At 40.1% G+C, this 14,461-nt stretch overlaps 1 protein-coding gene across 3 annotated transcripts in view; it reads left to right on the forward strand.

Moving 5' to 3' along the window:
* The window catches only part of WDR64 (WD repeat domain 64), a 163,939-nt gene that overhangs the window by 80,316 nt on the left and 69,162 nt on the right, over positions 1 to 14,461 (forward strand). The gene's annotated exons all lie outside the window — the stretch shown is intronic.

Raw genomic sequence — 14,461 nt, forward strand, 5'->3', positions numbered from 1 at the left:
ATTGTTTTTTAAAAAAGAGTAAGAGGCTTCACGTAATGATCATGCTTGTAGTCCTAGCACTTTGGGAGGTCAAGGCAGGAGGACTACTTGAGCCCAGGAGTTTGAGACCAGCCTGGGAAACTTAGTGTAACACCATCTTTAAAAGAAAAAAAAGATCATGATAATGGCTGCACAACTATTTAAATTGACTAAAACGCACAGAAGCTTACACTAAAAATGGGTGAATTTTAAGGTAAATATTGCAGTTGAAAAAGGATGATAGGGTGATGTACCCATAAAGTAAAATTCAAGAGAAAAGAAAGTTTGATTCAGTAAATTATGTCATATCCCTTTATATAATAGAACTGTCACATAGATATTCAATATTATGTAAATGAATAGTGATATGAAAATATCTAAATAATATATATAAAATAAAATAATATATATAAAATAAAATATATATAAATATATAATATATAAAATAAAATAAAAAATTGATTACTTACATGTTATTTTATTTTCTATATCATATTAATCAATTTTAAAACATATATTTGTTTATCATATATTATTGGAGATGATTAATAGCAAGATGTTTCAGTGAGGTTGACAAGATTGTGGGCAGACGTGGCTGGATTTTTTTCTTTTGTTTCCTCTTTTCATTTTTTTTGATACCAAACGTACATTTTCCTTTGTAGTAAGGAAGCTTTTTTTTTTAAAGTAGTACTGGAAAGACAGTAAAAGTTTTGAGACACTAAATCTAAAAATATGTTATGATTGAGACCTGGAGTCTCCTACAGATAATTTAAAGAAAAATAAGATATCTTTCTAGCAAAAGTTGAAATTGAAATACCCTAACTTGGCTGTGGTGAATACATTTTAAACAATCCTGCCAACTCCATTTTACCCACTCTGAGCTATGTATTCTGCCCCCAACCCTGAACTGATATTAAAATGTTGACCCCTTAGCCGGGCGCGGTGGCTCAAGCCTGTAATCCCAGCACTTTGGGAGGCCGAGGTGGGTGGATCACGAGGTCGAGAGATCGAGACCATCCTGGTCAACATGGTGAAACCCTGTCTCTACTAAAAATACAAAACATTAGCTGGGCATGGTGGCACGTGCCTGTAATCCCAGCTACTCAGGAGGCTGAGGCAGGAGAATTGCCTGAACGCAGGAGGCGGAGGTTGCGGTGAGCCGAGACCGCGCCATTGCACTCCAGCCTGGGTAACAAGAGTGAAACTCCGTCTCAAAAAAAAAAAAAAAAAAAAAAATGTTGACCCCTCTTTGTTCTGGGCTGAGAGGTTTGAGTTCTATCTGACTCTTGGACGCCAGCATTAAAGCGGACCCTCAACAAACTCAGAGCGGGGCGGTTCTGTTTAAAACTCGCTCGGATATAACAAAATCATTCGTGCTCAGAGATGAAGAGAAAGAAGAGATAACCTTTTGTATTTCTTTTAAATGTATTGGGTGTATTAAGATGATACTCATTCATGCGTCTCAGTAGCTCCACTTAGGAAAATTACTTAATATCTTTCCACTTGGTTTCTTCATCTGTAAATGTAGGAATGTTTAGCCCAGAGGGCCATTATAAAGATGAAAGATGTTCATTCATTTCGTTATTTTGCAAATATTTATTTATTTCTTGTATGTTAAATACTGTTTTCAGTTCTTTTTGTTTTTGAGCTGGAGTCTTGCTCTGTTGCCAGACTGGAGTGCAGTGACATGATCTTGGCTCACTACAACCTCCGCTTCCTGGGTTCAAGTGATTCTCCTGTCTCAGCCTCCCAAATAGCTGGGACTACAGGTGTGCACCACCACACCTAGCTAATTTTTGTATTTTTAGTAGAGTCGGGGTTTCATCATGTTGGCAAGGATGGTCTTGCTCTATTGACCTTGTGATCCGCCCACCTTGGCCTCCCAAAGTGCTGGGATTTTGCAGGAATGAGCCACCAAGCCCAGCCCTGAGTTCCTAAGGACAAAATGTTGAACAAGGAGGACCAGGGCTGCTTATTGAGGAAGTTGACATGCTAGAGGAAGAGAGAGACAAACAAGTAACAAATACATAAGGAGACAGTGTGATAAATATGGTAAGAAACAGGAAACATGCGGCTGGGTACAATGGTTCGTGCCTGTAATCCCAGCACTTTGGGAAGTTGAGACAGGAGGATTTCTTGAGGCCAGGAGTTCAAAAGCAGCCTAAGCAAAATAGCAAGACTCTATCTCTACCAAAGAAGAAGCAGAAGAAGCAGAAGAAGGAGAAGAAGGAGGAGGAGGGGAAGGGGAAGAGGAAGAGGAAGGGGAAAAAGAAGAGGAGAATGAGAAGGAGAAGAAAAAGAGGAGGAGGAGGAGGAGAAGAAGAAGAAGAAGGGGAAGAGGAGAAATAGAAAACACAGTGGTGCAATGTGATTGAATCACCTCTGAGGAGGTGACATAAAAGCCAAAGCTTGAATGACCAGGGAAACAAGCCCCATGAAGATCTAGGAAAAGGAAAAGGGCACTTTAGGCAGAAAGAAGAGCAAACTAGGCTGTAGCTCACACCTGTAATCCCAGCACTTTTAGAGGCCAAGTGAGTGGATTATTTGAGGTTAGAAGTTCGAGTCCAGCCTGGCCAACATGGTGAAATCTCGTCTCTACGAAAAATAAAAATTAGCCAGGTGTGGTGGTACGTACCTGTAATCCCAGCTACTCAGGAGGCTGAGGCATGAGAATTGCTTGAACCTGGGAGGCAGAGGTTGCAGTGAACTGAGATCGTGCCACTGCACTCCAGCCTGAGCAACAGAGTGAGACACAGTCTCAAAAAGAAAAAAAAAAAAAGAAAGAAAAAAAAAGAAAAGAAAAGAAAACTAGGCACATACATGTTTTTGGTTTTTTCTTATTGAAGCTATATTATTATTTACAGAAAAGAGAACAGACAACATCCCTTCAAACTACTTCGTATAAATGAGTGTTCATCACAATAAGCAGAAAGCACATAAATCACCATGCGTATAGCATGCCAACTGCATGCCTTTTCCTAAGCTCTTCAAATAGCAAGATTTTCATGCGTTTTCTAATTTTGCAGTCCTTCCACCAGGATATTATTTTCTTCCCCAACTGCTAAAATTGTATGTCCAGTCATAGAGCCCAAGTATTGAACAGATATGCTACATCTATTGTACCTGAAGAAGAATTGACAAATGTTGAAAAATGCAGAGACAAATACCATCTTCACTTACTTTCACTTCATCAGCAAAACCAATAGGAGCAATGGTTGGAAACCTTCTCAAGCATAGCTCTGTTGACCAAAAGGCTGATTCTCTCTTTTTTTTCTGTAAAGAAGAGAAATTTACATACTTTCATGATTTTTAACAGATTACAAATGAACATAAAAGTTGCTATTTTTCGTAAATTTTCACTTTGGAAGTGGTGTATAGAAACCTGAGAAAAGGCAGCTTGACTAAATTGTGGGTGTGCATATCTTCAAAGGCAGTTCTTTGTCTTAAAAAAAAAATTCTGCCTACCTAAAACTGAATTTATTTTCTACTTAAAGTCTTCTCTTCCTTCCTTCTGATTTTCCTCTGTTAATGGTATCATTTGTTTCCCAGTGAGCCATGATCCAACTTCAAAGTCACCTTTGATCCTTCTGTCTCCGTAAGGCATACTGCTAGTCAGTTCTAAGTCTCTGAAAAGTGTCTTCCCTAAATTACCTCATTCCTCTTCCCAGAGTCATGGCCTTAGTTTGGACCCACCTGCCAAGAGGCTCCCAGTCGCAGGTGGCCCATTAGAAAGCACCTGTAGTCCCATCTTCAGTCTCTTCTCTCCCCAGACCATCCAGACATTGTGCCGCCATGTTGATTCTCCTCTAACCCATTTATAAACTTGTCATTGCCGTCTCACATAGATTCAAAGGCCCCTCATGAATTACAAATAAAGTTCAAATTATTTTTTTCTTGTTCTTAAGGTTCTCTAGGGTCTGGAACCAGAATACCTTTTCAGCTTTGTTTGCCTTCAGAAATTCCAAGCCTTGCCAAATCCTTCTTCAAAGGCTTTGTGCGTCCCTGTCTTTGTCTGAAACAATTCTCCTCCCATTTCCAGCCATCCTGTCTATCCTTTAAATCTAAGTGAAACATCATGCCATGCATAAAGCCTTCACTAAGACAAAAATGTAGGGTTTTTTTTCCTTCTGGTGAGAAATGCGTAAATTGGAAATAAACCTGGAGATAGAAAAATTAACCCTTTAAAGTATTAGCTTTCAGTTTTAAAACTTTGAAATCTTTCCTTGCTTTCAAACCTTTCCTTGTCTCTTGTGCTTTCTGTTTGTATGGGATTATTGTAAATGAGGTAAATTCAAAGATTTGTTTTTCTTGTGTTTTGGATAACTGGAAATATCCATGATTGAGAGTCTGGTTTCACTGCCTTCAGTATTTTACCCTCTTATGTCCTCATTCTACCTCTGAGACATTCCCTTTTGAGTCAACTGTTTGCAACATTCTTTCCTTTTTTTTTTTTTTTTTTCAGATGGAGTCTCACTCTGTCACCCAGGCTGGAGTGCAGTAGAGCAATCTCGGCTCACTGCAACCTCTGCCTCCCAGGTTGAAGCGATTTCTCCTGCCTCAGCCTCCCAAGTAGGATTACAGGTGCGGGCCAACATGCCAGGCTAATTTTTGTATTTTTGGTAGAGACAGAGTTTCACCATGTTGGTCAGGCTGGTCTCAAACTCGTGACCTCATGATCCGCCCACCTCAGCCTCCCAAAGTGCTGGGATTACAAGCGTGAGCCACCGCACCCGGCCTTGCAACGTTCTGAAGAGTAAGATTTTTTTGTTTCAAAATTTCCTGAGTGACTGTAGGAAAAATTTGGGAGGAAGACATAGTATGTATTAGGAAACTTATAAAATGTGAGTGGCCATCTGGGAAGAAAAACCAAAAACTAAGAAAAAGGAGTGAGGGCACACGCTTTGGAATTCAGTTCTCAACTTGCAATACTTTCTGCTTATGTGCAGAACTTGCTTTTTCTTTAGTTCAGCACCCAGGACAGCTCCTTGACAACCTTCAAAGGAAGACCTTGTGGATGTTTCTGAGTCAAGGGAACAAACACACCTCAAAGAGCAGGAAGCAGTCCCTACATGAGGCTTCCTTTTGATTGTGGCTATCACACTTACATAACCAGGAGCTCTTAGCTATGACTGCACATTTGCTTCAGATGAGACCAGCTGTTTGTGATTTTTGCCCTTTGGGACTCTTGACTTTGTTTCTGAGTGTCTTTATTTTATCCTCCAGACTTTCTCTAGACACCTCTACCAGCTTTCAGACCCCTTGCAAACACACATACACATATTCACTACAGCCTCCCTAAGGTAGGTATCTGGGTATTCTATTGACATTAACCTTTTATCTCTCACAAATGTGGTTCCCTTACATTGTTTTTTGGCTGGTAAACTGTCTCGGGGCTGTATAAGTAGGAATCCCAACTTTCCTTTTCTTTTTTCTTTTTTATTGAGGCTGAGTTTTGCTTTTGTTCCCCATGCTGGAGTGCAGTGGCATTACCTTGGGTCATCTCAACCTCCGCCTCCTGGGTTCAAGCAATTCTTCTGCCTCAGCCTCCTGAGTAGCTGGGATTACAGGCATGTGCCACCATGCTGGGCTAATTTTTTTGTATTTTCAGTAGAGACGGGGTTTTTCCGTGTTGGTCATGCTGGTCTCAAACTCCCGACCTCAGATGATCCACCCGCCTCAGCCTACCAAAGGGCTGGGATTACAGGTCTGAGCCTCCACGCCCAGCAGAATCCCAGCTTTCTACTGCATTAATTAACATGTCAACCAATATATGACCCCCTGCTAAATGCCCGAGGGTGCATTAGACTCTGTGCCTGTTTATATTTTGATATAATCTGTGTCCAAAAGAAGCTAAAAATCTAGTTGAGTAAATAAAGCATAGCTGCCCCAAATCTTTGATGACGAAACCTAGGAATGACAAAGACATCAAGTTCAATTTTCCCTGGAAATTGAAACTGATTATTAAAGCTGATTGTGCAAGTTGAAATCAGGAAGTTATCAAACTGCCTGTAATCTTCTCGAAAGGCAAAGTTAATTTGGCATCTCTCTCAAAACTCAAAATATTCACACCCTTTGACACAAACATTCTATTAGTAGGAACTTAGTTATGTTTATATTGCTTTACAAAGACAGTGTACTTTAAAAAGATATATGTGCAAAGAGGTTCACTACTGCTTTAATAAAAGAAAATAAAGAAATCTAATAACTATGAATAGGGGACTAATTACAATAAACTTTGGAGCATTCACAAACAGAGTACTATTCAGCCATTAAAAGAATAAGGTAAAGCCAGGCACAGAGTACAGGCCTGTAGTCCCAGCTATGCACCAGGCTGAAGCGGGAGGATCACTTGAGCTCAGGAGTTTTTATCATCTTGTTTTCACATTTGTCCTGTGTGGTAACTGGCAAATAGAAAATGAAGACATCCAGCATGTCTTTAAAAATTAACTTTTTAATTGCGAAACTAATGTATCTAGTAAACAGATCCAAACAGTACAAAAACCAAAGTCCTTCCCAGCTACCTCTTAACTCTGGACACCTCAATCCCACTCCTGGGCAACATAAAGAGACCTTGTCTCAAAATGAAAAAAAAAAAAAATGAGGTAAATCTAAGTGCATAAATAGCCCTAACATAGATGTAAGATCTTTATATTGCTTTACCAAGCTCATTTGTGTTCCATTTACTGTTCATAACAACCCTATGTGATAGATTGAGATAGGTACTGGTATTATGCTCCTTACAAGTGGGATAGCTAAGGCTCAGAGAAATTAAGAGATTTGCCCAAGTGCACATACTTATTGGAGGTGAATCAGGATTCAGCTGAGATAGTCTGCCTCCCGAGGTGCTATCTTCCAATAATTATTACCTAAGGAGTGGGATTGAGGCGTCCAGAGTTAAGAGGTAGCTGGGAAGGAGGACTTTGGTTTTTGTACTGTTTGGATCTGTTTACTAGGTACATTAGTTTCGCAATTAAAAAGTTAATTTTTAAAGACATGCTGGATGTCTTCGTTTTCTATTTGCCAGTTATCACACAGGAAAAATGTGAAAGCAAGATGATAAAATTAACAGGCTTAGTGATACATACAGTGCTAAAAATACATTTTTTTCTTAAGTAATGTGTAAGAACTTAATAAACACATTTAGCATTGAATTTCCTAAACAGTGTTGAATGTGTGCCATTTGTATTATACAGTTATACATACCCTGATTTTGAAATGCACCATTTGTCTGAAGTACTATGTTAACTCTTGAGAGTTTCATAATCTCATATGTCTGCAGGCTCCTTAATGTAAAATCATGTAAACGGTTGAGTGATCCTGATTTGATTCATTTGGGGACTAAAAATCTCATTAGCCTCTTGTAGCCATTGGGTAAAATTAGAAAGGCAGGCCAAATTCTGACTTTCCTTTACAATCAGAAAATGGTGAAATCCCCAGACCCCTTGCTCTATCTAAATCATAATGTGATTATAATTCTAAAGATTTCTACTGGTACAATTTTCATTATGGAATAATGTTTAAGCTTCAATTCAGGTATTTCTTACAATGCAGTATCACTATTTGTCGTCTGGCTACTCTCCTGCCTAGACCTAGATCTACTCAAGGACAGTAATAGGGCTTCTATTAATCTTTGTGTCTGTAACACCTAGGGCAGAGCTTCATAATTATTTGATGTATAATGAATTTTGTATGGCCTGTTAGTGTTGCATCTTCTTATAAATCAGGCATTCTGCTCTAGTCACTCTATAATAAACACTCATCAAAAAACAGATACTTGGCCAGGCTCACACCTGTAATCCCAGCACTTTGGGAGGCCAAGATGGGAGGATCACTTGAGGTCAGGAGTTTGAGATCAGTCTGGCTAACATGGTGAAACCCCGTCTCTACTAAAAATACAAAAATTAGCTGGGCCTGGTGGTAGGCACCTGTAATCCCAGCTACTCTGGAGGCTGAGGCACAAGAATCACTTGACCCGGGAGCTGCAGTTTGCAGTGAACTGGGAGCAGTCCACTGCATTCCAGCCTGGGCAATAGAGTGAGATTCATCTAAAAAAAAAAAAAAAAAAAAAAAAAAAAAACAGACACTTTATTAATGCATTTGGACAATAATAATTGGCATAAAGTTTGCAAGAAGAAACGCCAGGAAATACGATGAATCAAAACAATCCTCACTCCAGGTACATGCATGTATTTTAAACTTCTTCTATTTCATCATTATTTATTAATTAATTCTTTTTTTCTTTCTTTCGTTTCTTTTTTTTTTTTTTAGACAGAGTCTTGCTCTGTTGCCAGGTGCCAGGCACCAGGCACCAGGCTGGAGTGCAGTGGCACCATCTTGGCTCACTGCAACCTCTGCCTCCCAGGTTCAAGCAATTCTCCTGCCTCAGCTTCCCGAGTAGCTGGGACTACAGGCACTCACCACCACACCCAGCTAAATGTTTTTTGTATTTTTAGTAGAGACGGGGTTTCACCGTATTGGCCAGTATGGTCTTGATCTCTTGACCTCATGATCTGCCTGCCTCGGCCTCCCAAAGTGCTGGCACAGGCATGAGCCACTGTGCCCAGCTTATTAATTAATTCTTATAAAATACTGAAGGAGAAGTCTTTCTGTTGTCCTTTTCTTTGATATTTTGTGATAAGTGACTTCAATTACCAAATTACCCTCAAAACACTTAACCTTATAGTTGAATGTTTTTCCCAGTGGTAAACAAAATCCTTCCATCTCACTCCATTCCCAATTTATTTGAAAAATATCATTATTGGCCAGGTGCAGTGGCTCACATGTGAAATCCCAGCACTTTGGGAGGTTAAGGTGGATAAATCACCTGAGGTCAGGAGTTCGAGACCAGCCTGGCCAACAAGGTGAAACCCTCTACTAAAATTACAAAAATTAGTCAGGTGTGGTGGCAGGTGCCTGTAATCCCAGATACTCAGAAGCTGAGTCTGGAGAATTGCTTGAACCTGGGAGGTGGATGTTGCAGTGAGCCAACCAAGATCATGCCATTGCACTCCAGCTTGGGTGACAAGAGCGAAACTCTATCTGAAAAAAAGAAAAGAAAATTATGATTATTATTTTTACTGCTACTAGAAGATAAATTTTTTAAATAATTTGTTTATATTCATGTATATAATACTTAATTTATAACTTGCAAATATTCCATTCTGCCCTGGCCTCTTTAGTAGAAGCCACCTATCCTCCTTCATTTTCTTTATGTGTCTTAATGACATATCCCTGTCCTAAAGCAACTCGGTTTCTTTTTATAACAACTCAGCCTGCTTCTGTGCTGCTTTGCCCCTGTTTTCTTCCTAAACATGGGACTGACATGACTCCACTTCTGTCCTCTCGAGCTTCATATCACTAATATCTACCATAAGAAAACTGACAACCGGCCAGGTGTGGTGGCTCATGCCTGTAATCCCAGCACTTTGGGAGGCCAAGCGGGGGCTGATCACGAGGTCAGGAGTTCAAGACCAGCCTGACCAACATAGTGAAACCCTGTCTCTACTAAAAATACAAAAAATTAGCCAGACATGGTGGCAGGTGCCTGTAATCCCAGCTACTCAGGAGGCTGAGGCAGGAGAATCACTTGAACCTAGAAGGTGGAGGTTGCAGTGAGCTGAGATCACACCACTTCACTCCAGCCTGGTTGACAGTGCAAGACTGTCTCAAAAAACAAAACAAACAAACAAACAAAAAAACACTTGCAACCTCTAGGGGAATTGGTGAAAGAAGACTAGAGCCTAATTAATATGAGAAAGGAAAATAAATCTTAGGGGCCCTAAAATCACTAAGCTAAAGGGAAAAAGTCAATCTGGAAACTACTCAGGGCAAACCTGCCTCCCATTCTATTCAAAGTTGTCCCTCATTTCACTAAGACAAATGCATATCTGATGGCCTCCCTTGGAAAGACGAATCAGAAACTTAAAAAAATGCAACTATTTGTCTCTCACCTACCTGTGACCTGGAAGGCCCCTCCCTGCTCGAGCTGCCCTGACTTTCTGGACATAACCAATGTACATCTTTCATACATTAATTGATATCTCATGTCTTCCTAAACTGTATAGAACCAAGCTGTGCCCCGACCACCTTGGGCACATGTCGTGAGGACCTTCTGAGTAAGGCTATGTCAGGGGCATGTGTGCTTGACCTTGGCAAAATAAACTTTCCAAGTTAACTGAGACTTGTCTCAGATGTTCGGGATTCACAAATATCACTACTCTCTTTCCCCTAAAGCAACTAAAATACTGTGACCACCTAAGAATAAAGTAAATAGATTATGTTTTCTGAGTCTATCCTATTTTTTAATTGATTTATTAAATTAAAAATGTATTGTCTATACAGCACGAAGCCATATAAATGCCTATTTGACCAAGACAGAGAATAAGACCAAAAACCAACTAACCAATCAAGCTAAACAGAACACATTAGACATTGGGAAAAAAGAATCAAATAAGCTGTGGTTCTTCCCCCAAGAGAGTTATAGTCTAGTAGAGAAGGCCACTGAATAAGTCATCATATTATGCCAGGTCCAACCAGCAGACCCTGACCCAGCGACAGATGAACAGATACACTCAGACACAAATATCCAGTGAAAGAGCAGGCTAGGCAGCCGGCCACTCACAGACACAAAGAAGGGTTTGGTAAAGAGTTAGTAACTGTGGCCCTGACCAACTGGCACTCCAGGCATTTATTCAGTCTAGATTTAATGACAGAGGCTTTGAGTCAGCACACTTGTGGATAATGATCAAAGGCTAGATTCTGAGGCCTAAAGCAGACACCGTTTGTAGGTAATAACATTATTGACCCCCCGAGTAGAGAGCAGTCATGGGCCCATGGATGTTCAAAGGTCAGTCTTAGGACCACATGAGTAAACAAGCTCTTTAGATAAACTCTCCCACATTCCTTTGTATCTACTTCTGCCTAATTGCCACTGGGTAAGAACCACCGCCTTTGGCTCATTCTTTCCCGAGGCTTTTGCAAAAACCTTCTGGCCTTCCAAGAGGGTTTGCATCTATTTTACAATTTTTCCCACCATCCTGACTGAAATTCTACAATATAAAAATTGCTAATTGCTATTAATACAGACAGATGCAGTCATGTGCTGCATAACCGTGGTTCTGTCAATGAGGGACTGCGTATATGATGGTGATCATACAACTCTACCATAGAGCCTGGGCATAGGGTAGGCTCTACAAGCTAGGTTTGTGTAATTATGCTCTATGATGTTCACACAATGACAAAATTGCCTAAGGACACATTTCTTAGAACATATCCCTGTCCTTAAGCAGCACATGGTCACATTATAGGTATCCAGAGAAAGAACATCTAAGTGGAAGGATGTCCAATGAAAAGTTGTTTAAAGATTATTATTTTTTTTTTTTTTGAGACGGAGTTTCGCTCTTGTTACCCAGGCTGGAGTGCAATGGCGCGATCTCAGCTCACCGCAACCTCCGCCTCCTGGGCTCAGGCAATTCTCCTGCCTCAGCCTCCTGAGTAGCTGGGATTACAGGCACGCGCCACCATGCCCAGCTAATATTTTTTATTTTTAGTAGAGAAGTGGTTTCACCATGTTGACCAGGATGGTCTCGATCTCTCAACCTCGTGATCCACCCGCTTCAGCCTCCCAAAGTGCTGGGATTACAGGCTTGAGCCACCACGCCCGGCCTAAAGATTATTTTTTTTGCGTTTTTGTTAATTTGTAACCAGCACCATGTTTTTACATCATTAGTGCAAGTGTCCCTGATAGTTTTATTTTGCATGTTTTATGTAATATTTATAGCATAAATATTATAATGAATATACCCTACTGCAGTTTTTCCCTCAACAGTATATTTGGATACTTATTTATATTGTTACATGTAGCTGTAGTACATTTATTTTAACTGCTGATGGAATCCTGTTGTACGAATGCAGCACATACTATTTGTCTAACTTGGCCAATGAACATTTGAGTAGTTTCTACACTTTGTTTCTTTGTGCTTGTTGCTTAGGTTAAACAGAAGTTTTTAATTTTAATTTTTAAGTTTTTATGGCTTATGCTTTTTGTGCTTATTTAAGAAATCTCTTCCAACTCTGAAGTTCTTGAAGATAGCCTACTCCCCTATATTTTTCTAAAAAGAATAATCTCCTTTTAATATTTAGTTCTCTCTCTCTCTCTCTCTCTCTCTCTCTCTCTCTCTCTCGACCACATCTTGCTCTGTTGCCAGTCTAGAGTGCAGTGGCATGATCTCAGCTCACTGCAGCTTCTACCTCCTGGGTTCAAGCGATTCTCCTGCCTCAGCCTCCTGAGTAGCTAGGATTACAGGCATGCACCACCATGCTCAGCTAATTTTTGTATTTTTAACAGAAAGAGAGTTTTACCAGGTTGGCCAGGCTGGTCTTGAATTCGTGACCACAAGTAATCTGCCCTCCTTGGCCTCCCAAAGGGTTGGGATTACAGGTGTGAGCCACTGCTCCCAGCCTATCTCTGTCTTTCTGTGTGCATGTGTGTACGTGTGTGTGTGTGTCTATGCTCATTCCTTCCAATCTACACTCTCCTCTACCTGGCCCTTTAGGTCCCAGATCATAAATAGCTCTAGTCCCTGAGTCAGAGGTTACCTTGTTTACTTCCTGGTCAGAAAGTGATTTTCCCTACCCTCACTGGTCTCATATCTTTGAAAAAATTACACATCCAGATAAGGACAGAGCACAGCCTGTTGCTTTTCTGAATTGGAAGACCTGCTGCCATCTCTGCCGTGGAGCCCAGGCATGGAGGTCTTCTGGTCCTGTCTTCTGCAGAAGTTGCTCAGCTGTCACTGCCTGTCACAGAAGCTGCTCAGCTGTCACAACCCAGGTCTCGGGGCTCAGCCCTTTCATTGCTTTATGCTTCTCTCTTGTTTGGATCCAGAGAGAGATATATCTTTCTTTGAAACCCTGCCGTTTCTTTTTACTTTTTAAAATATATATTTTCTATATGTTTGGGGAAGAAATAGTTCATCAAAGCAAAAATTTTTAGCACCATTCTGACCTGAACTCTTTAGTTCTCTTTATGGAAGAGTTTAAAAAAAAAAAAAAAAAGAGAGAGTAGGAGTTAGCTAGATAGAGAAGGCCTTTGAGAGGAAATTGCAGATGAAAGGAAGAGTTCCTGTGAATGCACAGAGACCAGAATAAGAAAGAGGCTTTTTGGAAATGCAAAACACTTTGGTGTGACAGCAGCAAAGAAGGCATATAGGGAGGGGGGCCGCAGAGAAACCTAGAGGGTAGGAGCAGAATGACGCAGAAAGATGTTATGCCTCCCACAGCGCAGCGACTGCCACTTCCCTAAAACACACAGTAAAGACCCGAAGAACTGAATGCTGAAGAAGACAAAGAAGAGAAAAGCAAATATAATAACTCTATAGAGAACATCACAGATTTCAAAACATAATCACATCAATCAAATGAGGCGAATGGTGCTGATGTCATCATGGCCATTCAAGAAACAAGAAAACTGAGACTCAGGAAGTTTATGTGATGAACGAGAATTGAAACCCTGATCCTCGTTTGTCTAGGCCCTTGTTCTTTTTGTCAGCTACAATTCAGAGTGTGTATGCATACAGCAGAAAGACTGCCAGCCATGAACAGACCTTAGCTGAGGCAATAAAATAAAAAACGGTTTGCGTAGAGACACATTGTTTCGGTGAACTCCTTGAATCCGCTTTTTTGTCTCTTCCTCCACTTGTCTCTCATTCTATGTTCTGTGTTGAAATTCATATAGTCCATTATATTTGCTTACTCTGTAGTACAAAAGACTGAAAAGGCTCAATGCTCTAGCTACTCTTTTAAAATAGGCATTTTCACCAGAACAAATAAAATAAATCTCAGTGGCACAAGTTCCGAGTAATACTAGCCTACAGAAGGTTTACATTTGAGCAAAAGCTCCTCACCCATGTTCTCCAAGTCACGGGACCTAGCCAACTTTGTGTTCTTACATATGAGGACTAACCTGCCTTAGCAATAGTGAAGATTTGAACCTAATTAACTTATAATGAACTCAATTATAAATGCCTCAAGTTAGTAACTCTGTTAACTACTTACTAAAGTTTTATATGTGGTTCTGTTAATGGTCACCCATTTACTCAACAAATACTCCACTTTAATAGGTTAATACATTTACTGTAACATGAACATACTACTTAAGGGCTGATGTATAGCTAGAAAATATAGTTTTCCCCCCAGCTTCTACAACTGAAGAAATGTAATTATTGATTAATCAACATGTATCTCTGAAATTCAGTAACACTAACTTGCTTAAAAAACAGAATAGTAAAGAATGCTGAGACCAGTTCTTTCAGATCACAAACTTAACCTCGTTTTGCTGACTCTGTGCTTCATTGTTCTATTTTCTGATATTAAGTTCTATTTGAGTAATTATAGAGTTATCTTCCCTCCCTCAAAGGATAGTGTTAATAACCTATATTCTTAT

Source organism: Saimiri boliviensis, chromosome 14, assembly GCF_048565385.1.
Source record: "Saimiri boliviensis isolate mSaiBol1 chromosome 14, mSaiBol1.pri, whole genome shotgun sequence".
Taxonomy (NCBI): Eukaryota; Metazoa; Chordata; class Mammalia; order Primates; family Cebidae; genus Saimiri; species Saimiri boliviensis.